Genomic DNA, 14,748 nt, shown 5'->3' with positions numbered 1-14,748 from the left:
GTGTGTGTGTGTGTGTCTCTCTCTCTCTCTCTCTCTCTCTCCTTTTCCCCAAGTCTCTGTCTCTCTGTCTCTCTCTGTCTCTCTCTGTCTCTCTCTTTTTCCCCCAGTCTGTCTCCCTGTCTATGTCTCTGTCTCTCTGTCTATGTCTCTGTCTCTCTCTCCTTTTCCCCAAGTCTCTGTCTCTGTCTCTCTGTCTCTCTCTCTCTCTCTCTCTCTCTCTCTCTCTCTCTCTCTCTCTCTCTCCCTCCCTCCCTCTCTCTCTCTCTCTCTCTCTCTCTCTCTCTCTCTCTCTCTGTCTCTCTCTCTCTCTCCTTTTCCCCCAGTAGTGTTGTTTTTCTCTGCCTTCCTCCTCCCCCTCTCTTTGCCTTCTTAATTCTCTTCCTCCCCTCCTTCCTGCTTCTAATCGACTCATGTGCTTGCGTGTGGGCGCGTGTGTGTATACATGTGTCTGTGTCCGTATTTTTGTGTAGTTTGTCTGTGTGTGCCCACGTAATTTCCGGTGTGTCAGTGGTATTTTTGTGTAGTTTGTCTGTGTGTGCCCACGTAATTTCCGGTGTGTCAGTGGTATTTTTGTGTGTGCAACCATCCAACAACCCAAGCTAACAATTAAATAACACAAAATGAATACCAAACACGCGACTAGTCACGTTCAATGCTCACATATATTTCCCCTTGTTTCATACATTCGTTTGTTGACCTGAATATTGGTTGATTATAATGGCGTGAAGTATTGATGGTCCGTTCGATTGTTTGTTTGTGTGTATGTATGTTTGTTTGTTTGTTTGTTTGTATTCGTCATCTCATTACAGCCATGGGACTTTAATGAGTTTGTGGCAGGATGTTCCCGCAAATTCCCTATATGCTGACCACGGCTTTTTTGCAGGCTGGCGTTGGTAAGTCGGAGAAAAGATTAAACGCATCAAGCTGTATTGAGCTACTTGCACGGACTGTGCAGGGTGTAACACACCTTCCAAGGCGTTTAGGGGACGATTATTTTTGGGATGGGAGCTATAGTCACTAACTCGACGTTATTCAGCTTGTATTCAATAACGTGCTCAGTAGGAAGTGTGTGTTTGTCTGCATAGTTCAAGGCTCACTCTATTGTCTATCGCTCACTGACATTCTACTGTGATCTGACCCCTTCGGCCTTTGTACGGTCAATTGACCACGAGAATTCTCACGTCTTTTCTTCGGTGTGGTAACGTTCCCGACTTGGTAACTATAGGCTCTCTGTTCATGTCCGTCTTTCGTGTGTCAACATCGGTTTACTATCAGTTCAGTCACATGTGTTCAGGTGACTATTCTCGTTTGCTCACTATGTGTTAACGTAGGCATGGCATGCTTACTATCTCTTCACGTCTATCTGCAATATATTCCCGTCTGTTCACTATGTTTTTGACTGTTCTTTGTCTGTTCACGTATGATCACCATCTGTTGACGTCTGTTGCCTATCTTTTCCTTCTCTGTTCACGTCTGTTCACTACCTGTTCTCGTCACAGTCTGTTCACAATGTTCTCGTCTGTTCTCTCGTAGTGTCCATATACTCTTTTCATGTGTTGTTTTGTTCTCGTCTTTGTTTGCAAGGACAGATTGTAAGACTAGGCAATGCCTAAAATCTCCATCCTTCTGTAATAAAGTTTAATCAATCAATCAATCAATCTATATGTTCACAAATGTTCACTATCTGTTCACGTCTGTTCACTATCTGTTCACGTCTGTTCACTACCTGTTCACGTCTGTTCACTAATGTTCACGTCTGTTCACTATCTGTTCACGTCTGTTCACTATCTGTTCACGTCTGTTCACTATCTGTTCACGTCTGTTCACTATCTGTTCACTATCTGTTCACGTCTGTTCACTATCTGTTCACGTCTGTTCACTATCTGTTCACGTCTGTTCACTATCTGTTCACGTCTGTTCACTATCTGTTCACGTCTGTTCATTTTCAACAGCACAAGCAAGCCTTCCGGTGCCTGTCATATATATCTACGGAGAGAACTCCTCTTCCGTGAGGATTGCCTGGCTCTCCCCCACCCCCACCCCCTCCACTTCCTCCTCCCCCTTCCCCACCGAGTACAGAGTGCAGAAACTGGACGTGCCCTTCGCGACACACGTACTGACCTACTCTGATGGGTCTCGTCTGACGGGCACTGGCTACTATCGCGTTCGTCCTCTGCCCGCTTGGTGGCGTCCCTATATAGGTCAGTGATAGGTACTGATTGTACTGTAAGTGATGATCATGATTGAAGAAAAGGGTAGATTAAAGAAGGGGGGGGGGTACTTTTTTGTTGGGTGGTGGTGGGTAGGGGATTGTTTGTGTGTGTGTGTGTGGAGTGTGTCACGGTGTGTGTGTGTGGTAGGGTAAGAGTAGGGTGTGTGTGTGTGCCGTGTGTGTGTGTGTGTGTGCGCGCGCTTACATTTGCATACGTGTGTTTGTGTGTGCACGCGTGTGTTCGCGTGCGTGCGTGTAATTGTGCGTATGTATGTGTAATCTCAATATATGTGTTTCTGCACCAGGTTCACAGTCTTGGTGAATTGGTGTTTGTATGACTGTAAGGATTCGTTTGATAATATGTTCAACATATGTTGTATTCTAGCTAACGTTGGGGCTTTTGCCATTCGGGTTTTTATGGGTTTTTTGCGTGTGCGTATGGGATGGGCCGCTAATAAAAGCAAATTTGAACGTGGACCTTTCATAATCATGATAAAAAAAAACAGTCCTTGATGATGTCCTTGATTGAGCCCGAAGTCGACTTCGCGAAGTCTTTTTACCGAAAATTCAGTGCCAAAGCTTTGTGCAGCTTACTTTGCGAAGTCTTTTTACCGAAAATTCAGTGCCAAAGCTTTGTGCAGCTTACTTTGCGAAGTCTTTTTACCGAAAATTCAGTGCCAAAGCTTTGTGCAGCTTACTTCGCGAAGTCTTTTTACCGAAAATTCAGTGCCAAAGCTTTGTGCAGCTTACTTCGCGAAGTCTTTTTACCGAAAATTCAGTGCCAAAGCTTTGTGCACCTTACTTCGTGAAGAAGACTTCGCAAAGTCAGTCGACTTCGCCCAATGAAGTTGGGGCTAAATCTATTTCTGTTTTTTATTTGCAGGCCTTCGTGTGAAGGCGACGATCAGGTCTCAGAACGGCGTACTGGCTTTTATGTCATCCAGCGACCAGCGGCAGTACTTTGCTATTATACTTGTAGAAGGCATCCCACGTCTAACGTATGCCAACAATGGTGAGACACATTTATACCACTACCTAATGACAGATTCCAAAATTCAAATTCAAAATTCAAATTCAGAATTCAAATTCAAAATTCAAATTCAACATTGAAATTCAAAATGCAAACTCAAAATTCAAATTCAAAATTCAAATTCAAAATTCAAATTCAAAATATTGAATCACTTTTTTCATCAATACACATATTAAATTTGACAAGTTCGACTCGTGCAGAAGTTGCGACAGAATTTGATAGGATCTCCATAATGTCGACATGCAAAAACAACAACATTAAATGAACCTGAAAACACAAACAAAACGTGACTGACGGCAATCACAAAACAACTAAGGTTACATCTGAAAAAACTTTAAATAAGGACACAATAACACCCACACAAGAACCTGGACCTAACAGCCTTTAAAAGTGGACACACAAGAAACACGACAGAAAATCATAAAGAAATGTAGCTTTGAATAATCTCAAAATGTGCCCCAGATGGTCCGTGCAATTGTGACTGACGGCAGACATAATATTTGTTACCCGCAGATGGCTGCTTTCTTCTGTCTTGCTTTAGTTCCCCACCCCACTCCCACAGTTTGTTCTTCTGGTTAATTCTTGTCGAGTCCACTATCATGGAGACTTGTGTAATTTGTAATGTCACTGTTTTGGTCACGTGATATAAACTTGTTTGCTTGAGTTCGTGTCCTCGCTGAACACTGTTAATTGTAACATGTCATTGTCAGGCCGGTACTGTAACACAATATTTTTATTCCACGAAAAATTTACTCCGAAGTAAAAATTTCGTTCGAAATTCTTACCCCGAGTACACCTTTCGTACAAAAAAAATAACTCCCCAAGGCACGAACAAATTACTCCCTCCGCGAAATTTTTACTCCCCATTTTTTTTTACTTCCAGTAAAAATCTCGTACGCAAAAATGGGATGCGGGCGATGGAATAATGCCAATATGTGATCTCGCGCAAACAAATGTCGCGCTACCCTCCCTCCTCCCCTTCCACCACCAAGACCAACAGGGGACAGGGGAGTAAAAGTTGCGTACACCAGTCCTGGTGTGGGTACTAAATTGCTCGTGTTTTGGTGGAATAATTTATTCGTTATTTATTCGTCAGGGGAGTAACATTTTCGACCAAAATGTTGACTCGGAACACACCTGTCGTTGGAAGTTATTTTCTTGTGTTATGGGGGAGTAGTTTTTTTGTAAAGGGAGTAACATTTTCGTACGAAATATTTACTCCGGAGTAAAAATCTCGTGGGAGTAATTTTCTCGTGTTACACCGGGCCACCCACGACTTAGAGGGTCCATGGACCCCCAGGCTAAGCGGAGTTTTAGAAGGTCCCAAGAATTCCGGAGCAGCAAACCCCTTGTGTGGATAATTGTACAACGCATTGTAATCGCAAATAATGTGATATAAAAGTGGGTTTTTTTACCACCAGAATATTCGAGAAGGGCACTTCAACTGTACCTTGTTATGTGTAACACAAACACACTCTTTCAACTTGACTTCTAGTCTTTCTTTTGTAATGTAAGCTAACGACTAAAGTCTGAAAAGAGTACCTTCGGGTCGCACGACAGCGGAAGTTTAGTGCGTCGCGGGACCCGCTCTTTTTAGGTTTATTGTGCCGGTGTCACGAACTGAAAACTCTGCCTGAACAATCCCTCTCAATGCGGTCAATGCGCATGCTCTAACATGGGGAGATTGATCAGCTTGTGAACAACCTAACCCTAATCCTAACCATAACCCTAACCCATGGTTCGTTCGGTCAAAGGGTCGCATTTTTTAAGTCCAAGATTGGCGCATGCGCATTGCCAGCCTTGAGAGGGATTGTTCAGCAGAGTTTTCAGTTCATGACATCGGGACCACCTCGATCCATGAATTTCTAGTTCATGATTTCGGCTTTTAGTGCGTATAAGACGCAGGGACGCGCACTTTTGGGAGCCCTGTATGTATTTTGAATACATTTTTTTTAACCAGATGGCTGCGTGGCAGACGTGTTTATCAATGTCGAGCGGACGGAAAACCGCAACCTGAGCAAGCTGAGTGACGGGAAGGAACACACTGTGATGGCGCTATGGGAAGATGGAAACATGGGATCTCTGCGCGTCGACCAAACCTACTTTGGTAGGTGTAAAGTGGCTTTTGTCGGAGACATGGCGATATAGTTCACATCCACACCTACAGAATAAAGCTAGAATTTGCCACACCATATTCTAGCCCAGACAGTTCATTGAAAAAAAAAGAAACAACAGTGATAATACTACGCCAAACAACAACAACAACAACAACAACAACGAAAACAACAACAACAAAAACAACAAGCACACACCATTGTTTGTAACGCTTCAAGCTTACCAAAGCTGCGAGTCAAATAGACAATACTGCATGCGTTCACATGGCTCAAATGTCCACAACTGCTTGTCAAATAGAAATCAATGCATGCGTCCACATGACTCAAGCTGGCGGAATGTGCATGTCAAATAAACATCAATGTATGCGTTCAAGTGCTTCAAGCTGGCGGAATGTGCATGTCAAATAAACATCAATATATGCGTTCAAGTGCTTCAAGCTGGCGGAATGTGCATGTCAAATAAACATCAATGTATGCGTTCAAGTGCTTCAAGCTGGCGGAATGTGCATGTCAAATAAACATCAATGTGTGCGTTCAAGTGCTTCAAGCTGGCGGAATGTGCATGTCAAATAAACATCAATGTATGCGTTCAAATGCTTCACGTTGGCGGAATGTGCGTGTCAAACAGATATTATCACTGCATGCGTTCATATGCCTGATATTAATCAACACGTTCATTGAGAAAGACACAGTCTGGTCCATGACACAATGATGTATTAAATTTTTGATCGATGTGTGTGTGTGTGTGTGTGTGTGTGTGTGTGTGTGTGTGTGTGTGTGTGTGTGTGAGCGATCGCGCGGGTGCGTGCGTGCGTGCGTGTGTGTGTCTGTGTGTGTGCGTGTGTGTGTGTGTGTGTGTGTGTGAGTGTGAGCGATCGCGCGTGTCTGTCTGTCTGTCTGTGGCGTTTGCGTTTGAGTGTGGGTGTGCGTTCAAACGCGTGTTTGCGTATTTTGTGTGTCTCTGTGCAACAGCAAAAATGATAGAGAGCAATAGTAAGTGCAAAAGAGGTAGCACCCTACAGCTTGACACGGACCTGTACCTGGGCGGGGTGCCTCGCAGCTTCTCCGTCCACAGCCGCGTGGACCCTTGGGTGAGTTTTTGACTAGGCAAATAATTTATTGTTTAGAAAACCCCATGGGGGTACATGAATAAAAAAAAAATTAAAATATTAAAACATAAAAATAAAGAAACACAAACTGTTTCAACACACAAATAAGCTTATTCCGGTGGAAATGACTTCAACTTATCAGCATCAGAAAATGAATCATACAGTCACCACCAGGCCGTGCATGCATAGGATAGTTTCGAGGTTGACCATGGGCAGCGCCATTTTGTTGTGAAATACGTCATCAGTTTGTGTACACAGGAAGTTGTGACATCCGTCACCCTATGGGAGGTGTGAAGGCAACAGTTGTTCATCAGTAGAAAGTTGTGAAATCCGTCACCCTATGGGAGGGGTGAAGGCAAAATTGGTTATCACTGAGTTTGTGTAACACAGGAAGTTGTGAAATACGTCACCCTATACTGCAATTGAATGACTTATATACCGACATTTTCATTTCTTATTTTCAGCACAGGTGTAGGAAAAATCATGAACCAAAATGTTATTTAATATTTTCTAATCTAACATTTGTTTTACAAATGTGACTATGGTCTTTCAAACATACAGTGACATTAAACATTGTTATCTTAAAAAAAAGAAGAAAAAAAAAGCTTTTGTGAACAAATCAGAAAATACATTGTACATTTTACCTACAGTGTCTGTGGCGGCAAAGGACCCAGCAAGTTGCACTGATCTATAATTTTAGATCAGTGGCAAGTTGTCAAGAACAGGCGTTTGCATTTGGATGTGTCCACTGATAGTAGGTTTGTGATCAACACAGACAGTACAGCGTCGTCAATCCCCGCGTGAAGGAAATCGCTCACCTTCCACGTCCAAAACGTAGTGATATTATTGACACGCCAGATTAGCGCGGTAGCGTATTGTGATAAACAGGAAAACGCGCTTTTCTGTATTCTTGTTAACTTTGCAATTTCCGGAAAACATCCACTTTCACTTTGAGACTGAGGAATTAATTAACGAACGCTACGAAAAGGGCAGCCTTTAACCACTCAGCATTTTTTTTTGTAATTCTCATCCACACTTTCAGCACTCCCCCCCCACCCGCCCTCCCCATCTCAGATGTAATTTGTAAATGGCGTTTTCAGCCTTCAATCCACTATTTAACATAGTAAGTCAAGCTTTTCAAACCTTATTAAAAATTGCTTTGATGTTTTGCTGATGTTCAGTTTATTATTTAATGAAGATCTCATGGTTCAAAATTTCATATTGTTTTTTTCAAAAACGTGCGTGTGTTCCATTTCAAACTAACCTCACTGATGTGAACTCCATTATTACTGTCACATTTGTTTTAAAAATTACACCCATAATCCAAACCAACGCGCAAACACACACACACCACAACTACACACATATGTACTCGTTACCATCAGCCAACGCTCGTCACAACACTGATAGACTACGAAGCAATCTCTTTGATCATCTCTGCGCTGAGTCGGTCACACTTTTGCTCACCCCTGCCAACAATCTCAAACGTATCCTTTTTTTCAATCACTACAAAATTATCATAAAGCTTTTTATGTCTCACTAAATTATAAATCAGATGTATGTGGTTGTTTGTTGCCTTGAATGCCCCAAGGGGCAAAAATAAGTGTTTCTTCCATACTAATTAGCCTTATTTGCCTTCTTCTTCTTCTTCTGCGTTCGTGGGCTGAAACTCCCACGTACACTCGTGTTTTTTTGCACGAGTGGAATTTTACGTGTATGACCGTTTTTTTACCCCGCCATTTAGGCAGCCATACGCCGTTTTCGGAGGAAGCATGCTGGGTATTTTCGTGTTTCTATAACCCACCGAACTCTGACATGGATTACAGGATCTTTTTTCGTGCGCACTTGGTCTTGTGCTTGTGTGTACACACGGGGGTGTTCGGACACCGAGGAGAGTCTGCACACAAAGTTGACTCTGAGAAATAAATCTCTCGCCGAACGTGGGGACGAACTCACGCTGACAGCGGCCAACTGGATACAAATCCAGCGCGCTACCAACTGAGCTACATCCCCGCCCCAGCCTTATTTGCCTAAACCATATAGAAGTTATCCGTCCTTATTGAGTTAATTTTTTTTATATAAATCCCATGCTAATTTCAAATACAGCGTTTTGCTATTCACTTCAATATAATAGTAAATAACAATCAAGAAATAACGAAGTCTTTAAACCACAATTTCCCAGATATTTACACTTTTCATTTTGTTTCAATTCACACCACAAAACATACACTTCGCCTTTTGCTATTCAGTCTCAAGTCTAAATAATAATAGTATAAATCATAACTAATTTTCTTCACACCATCATAGACATAATGTTGCCTCACATGTTCTTTGTGCAATCGTTGGTTTTCACAATAAATATTGCATTACTGTAATTGTCTTCTTTTTCTTTAACAATGTCTTTCCAAAAACAAAACTCAAAGTCCACAAAAGCTATTGCAACCTACTCCTATCTCTCGTCTCTCTTCCTGGGTACAATGGTACCTAAGACTTACATTCAAATGCTTACATTTCCATGCTACCCACATTGTCAAAATACCAATAATTATTCAAAACAAATGTAAACTACTACCTAACTTCATTTCAGACCCACACCCATTATTATACACACATTTCACATTTAAACCACTAGTCGGCCCCCTGTCGATATTTATCGACTAAGTTCCTTGTATATAATTAACATCAGATTTCTTCAGCTGAACAGGGCGGCAGGCATTGAGCTTGCGGGCTGTGCATACATCAGTATCGTATAGCATTAACATCAGATTTCTTCAGCTGAACAGGGCGGCAGGCATTGAGCTTGCGGGCTGTGCATACATCGGTATCGTATATCATTAACATCAGATTTCTTCAGCTGAACAGGGCGGCAGGCATTGAGCTTGCGGCTGTGCATACATCGGTATCGTATATCATTAACATCAGATTTCTTCAGCTGAACAGGGCGGCAGGCATTGAGCTTGCGGGCTGTGCATACATCAGTATCGTATATCATTAACGTCAGATTTCTTCAGCTGAACAGGGCGGCAGGCATTGAGCTTGCGGGCTGTGCATACATCAGTATCGTATATCATTAACATCAGATTTCTTCAGCTGAACAGGGCGGCAGGCATTGAGCTTGCGGGCTGTGCATACATCAGTATCGTATATTATTAACATCAGATTTCTTCAGCTGAACAGGGCGGCAGGCATTGAGCTTGCGGGCTGTGCATACATCAGTATCGTATATCATTAACATCAGATTTCTTCAGCTGAACAGGGCGGCAGGCATTGAGCTTGCGGGCTGTGCATACATCGGTATCGTATATCATTAACATCAGATTTCTTCAGCTGAACAGGGCGGCAGGCATTGAGCTTGCGGGCTGTGCATACATCGGTATCGTATATCATTAACATCAGATTTCTTCAGCTGAACAGGGCGGCAGGCATTGAGCTTGCGGGCTGTGTGCACTCTGTGGAGATCTTGGAACAGAAAGAGGCCCCAGAAATGTGGCGAGGAGTCGGATGGAACTGCTCTGCTACGCTAGCTGTCGGCCTGCCCCCTCCCAGCCCCAGAAGCTGCCCCTCCAACCTCCGTGAAGGGATCCACTTCATGGGCGACGGTAGGTCGGCGTGTGGTAGAGAAAAGGCTTTTCCAACTCGAACAAGATTTGAAAAGAATATATGGATGGGGAAACACAAAAAGGGAAGGAACTCTAGGAACGGAAATAAATCTCCCCTCCATATTCTTTTCAAACCTTGCGTCTGCTTTTTGTTGCCTTTTGTGTTTGTTTGTTTGTTCCTGATTAAGTTTACATAAGCGAAAATTCGTACTGTCTTATGCTGTTCTTGTATCGGTGAGTAGGCTACAGGTATTTTTTTTTTTTTAACTTTGTTCATCCCACCACAGTCACTTTGTTGTTGTTTTCACCGTATGTCAAACCGGCACGGTTGGCCTAGTGGTAAGGCGTCCGTCCCGTGATCGGGAGGTCGTGGGTTCGAACCCCGGCCGGGTCATACCTAAGACTTTAAAATTGGCAATCTAGTGGCTGCTCCGCCTGGCGTCTGGCATTATGGGGTTAGTGCTAGGACTGGTTGGTCCGGTGTCAGAATAAATGATGTGACTGGGTGAGACATGAAGCCTGTGCTGCGACTTCTGTCTTGTGTGTGGCGCACGTTATATGTCAAAGCAGCACCGCCCTTATATGGCCCTTCGTGGTCGGCTGGGCGTGAAGCAAACAAACAAACAAACCGTATGTCAAGGTACATTTCATGCACATTTAAAATATGAATAAACATTGTTTAAACCAAGAATATGTCCAGGTATCAGAGGGGTCAAGACGTGTACTTTGTAACTTTCTTCAGTGTCTGCTGAGCTAGAGCTGCACATAATTCGTAGTGATTCAGTCTGATGAGCTAGAGCTGCACATAATTCGTAGTGATTCAGTCTGATGAGCTAGAGCTGCACATAATTCGTAGTGATTCAGTCTGATGAGCTAGAGCTGCACATAATTCGTAGTGATTCAGTCTGATGAGCTAGAGCTGCACATAATTCGTAGTGATTCAGTCTGATGAGCTAGAGCTGCAGATAATTCGTAGTGATTCAGTCTGATGAGCTAGAGCTGCACATAATTCGTAGTGATTCAGTCTGATGAGCTAGAGCTGCACATAATTCGTAGTGATTCAGTCTGATGAGCTAGAGCTGCACATAATTCGTAGTGATTCAGTCTGATGAGCTAGAGCTGCACATAATTCGTAGTGATTCAGTCTGATGAGCTAGAGCTACACATAATTCGTAGTGATTCAGTCTGATGAGCTAGAGCTGCACATAATTCGTAGTGATTCAGTCTGATGAGCTAGAGCTGCACATAATTCGTAGTGATTCAGTCTTCTGAGCTAGAGCAGCAGGTAGTTATATAATATAGTGATTCACATTTAAGTATGCTATGGCGAAGGTGGGTCGTATTAGCATTTGCTTTTCTTGTCTGTTGCGTGCAGGGTACGCGGTCATTCCCAACTGTCAGACACCCTGTGGCCTGCAAACCGCCATAGGAAACATTCAACTTAGCTTCACTATGAGAACAACGCACAACGCGGGTGCTCTCTTGTTCCTCATTCACGGGCCAAAGAAGCATTATCTTGTGGGTTACCTGATCCCAACTGGACTTGCGATGAGTATGTGGTTCCTTATGTACCGCGATGGGCGTATCCCGTGGCAAGTTAACTCCTGCTCCCTGAAAAATATCCGTTTGTGCGACGGGCAATGGCATAACATCACTGTTAGAAAGGTGGGGAAAATCCGTCGTCGTCGTTGTTCTTGTTGGTTGTGGTGGTGGTGGTGGTGGTGGTGTAATGGCTGTTGGGATGGGTTTAACGTGTGTGCGTGTCTTTGTGTGTGTGCCTATGTGTGTATGTGTGCAGGCTAGGGGGGAGGCTGGGGTGTGTTTGTGTGTGTGTGTGTGTGTGTGTGTGTGTGTATGAATGGGTTCATGCGTGTGTATGGGTGTGTTAGTGTGTAAATGGGTTTATGTGAGTGTATGTGTGTGTGTGTGTGTGCGTTCGTGAGTGTGTATATGTGTGTGTATGATTGTGTGTGTGTATGTGTGTGTGTGTGTTTGTGTATGAATGGGTTCATGCGTGTGTATGTGTGTGCATGGGTTAGTGTGTGTGTGTGTAAATGAGTTTATGTGTGTGTGTGTGTGTGTGTGTGTGTGTGTGTGTGTGTGTGTAGTGTGCGATTTGGTGGTTGTGTATGTGTGTGTGTGTGTGCTTGTGTGTTTGTGTACATGTGTGTGTGTGCGTGTGTCTTTGTGTCCAGTGTGGGTGTGTGGGTGTTTGTTGGTGTGTGTGTGTGTGTGTGTATGTGTGTGTGTGGCTGTGATTATGCTGTGTGTTGATAAAAGACACCTTATTTCGTTTCAGACAAATTCTGCATTGTATTTAGCAGTCGACAATACTCCTTGGGCCGTGAGTGGCTATAAACCTGTAGGATACCTGAATCTCACATCCCCTATCTACCTTGGTGGGGTCAAACAGAGTCCGGAGTTATTGGCCTTCCTCACCAGTTCTGTTTGGCCATCTAGTAATGCCCCAAACGTAACCAAAGGTGAGAGGTCACAAGCAGTAGTCACTTTTCTCAACTTTATTAGAATTGCAGGTGCTCACCAAGGCCAGTGCATATAATCCGCACATTGTTGTGAAAAATACCATTCCTGACAAGGCCAGTGCGCATATGGTCCCCACATTGTGAGAAATACCATTCCTGACAAGGCCAGTGCATATATATAGTCCCCACATTGTGAGAAATACCATTCCTGACAAGGCCAGTGCATATAGGTCCCACATTGTGAGAAATACCATTCCTGACAAGGCCAGTGCATATAGTCCCCACATTGTGAGAAATACCATTCCTGACAAGGCCAGTGCATATAGTCCCCACATTGTGAGAAATACCATTCCTGACAAGGCCAGTGCATATAGGTCCCACATTGTGAGAAATACCATTCCTGACAAGGCCAGTGCATATAGTCCCCACATTGTTGTATGAAATACAGGTCCTGACAATTTGTGCATAATTATGATCCGCACATTGTTGTGAGAAATATGGGTCTTGAAAAAGGACAGTGCATATAATCCGCACATTGTTTTCAGAAATGCTGGGCATAAAAGGCCAGTGCATATAAACGACAAATCTTGTAAGAAACACCTGTCCTGAAATGGCCAGAGCATATCATTTTCGTACATGGTGCTGGTAGTAGGAAAACCAGTCCTGAAAAAGGCCAGGGCATATAATCCGAACATTGTTGTCAGAAATAAAGGTGCTGTAAAAGCTCGTGCTTATGATTCGTACATGGTTGCAAGAAATACCGGTCATGACAAGGCCAGTGCATAATTATAATCCTTACATGGTTGTAAGAAATACAAATCCTTAAAACGACCAATGCATATTATCCGCACAGTGTTGTAAGAAATATCAGGCCTGAAAAAGGCCAGTGAATATTATTCGTACATGGTTGCAGGATTTAGCGGTTGTATCAAGGACGTGCAGATCAACGGTGCCATGGTGGACTTAACGTCAGCAACGCAGGCCAGGAATGTCAAGTTGGATGGGTGTCCGCCAGAAGGTCAAGGTCAAGGTCAAGGAGACAAGAAGAGGGGCTGCAGCTCCAGGACCCCTGTGCAGACACTCTACCGTGGTAACAACACCCCTCTGGATGATCTCGCTTCACTGCCTAACACTGGTAACCTCCCACCCCCCCCCCCCCCCCGGCCCCCCTCTTCCTAAAATCAAATGGTGTGGCAACGGTAACCATTTTGTTCCATGCCAACTGTTAACTTTTGTTCCGTGGCAAAGAAAAGAAAAAAGGTACAGGCAGACATACAGAACTACACACATGCGCACGCACGCACGCACGCACGCACGCAATTACACACGCACTTACACAGTCACACACACACACACACACACACACACACACACACACAAACACACACACACACAGACAGGCTTACGCTGACATGATCGACAGACCACAAGACAGCTCACCGCAATGAATACATTTCATTCGAGCAATCATAGGTAACCTCGGACTGGACCATAACTGGATACTTCAGTCAGCAGTCCAAAAGAATGCGCTGATGAAAACTCTACGACGAGGACTAGAATACGAATACGTACGATTTTGGCAAGGAAAGAAGACTGAGGGCTCAAAACTGCAATACTACAACACAATTACTGACGGCGATTACGACTGTGAAGCATACTTGACATGTGTAACCAACCCCAAACACAGAAAAGCACTGTGTAGATTGCGTATTAGCGCTCACGATTTAAAAATCGAAAGGGGGAGATACACAAACACACCCAGAGAGGATAGAAAGTGCACCGTGTGTGGCGTAATTGAAGACGAGCTCCATTTCCTGGATAGTTGTACAAGATTTCATGATCTACGCTTGCAGCTTATGGAACATGCACGTGTTAATGCTCGAAATCCGAGTCAGCTGATGACGATGCAAGACGTACCGATACAGCAACAACTTGCTGAATTTGTATACAACTGCATGATTATACGCAATAATGACATAACTACAGATACATAACAATGTTGTAATCACTGCTCCATGGACGATATTTCTTCTTGTCTTGTCTTTACAAATATCCACTTCGTGTCTGATAAACCCTTTACTGTGTTTTTATGACAATTAAATGAGTTCTGAGTTCTGAGTTCACACACACACACACACACACACACACACGAATCGGAAACAAGCATTACGACTGGTTGCTCTGTGCCACACCTTAACTGG

The sequence above is a fragment of the Littorina saxatilis genome, linkage group LG8 (assembly GCF_037325665.1).
Source record: "Littorina saxatilis isolate snail1 linkage group LG8, US_GU_Lsax_2.0, whole genome shotgun sequence".
Classification (NCBI taxonomy): Eukaryota; Metazoa; Mollusca; class Gastropoda; order Littorinimorpha; family Littorinidae; genus Littorina; species Littorina saxatilis.
The sequence above is the reverse complement of the archived record's forward strand: the minus strand, read 5'-3'. Positions refer to the sequence as shown.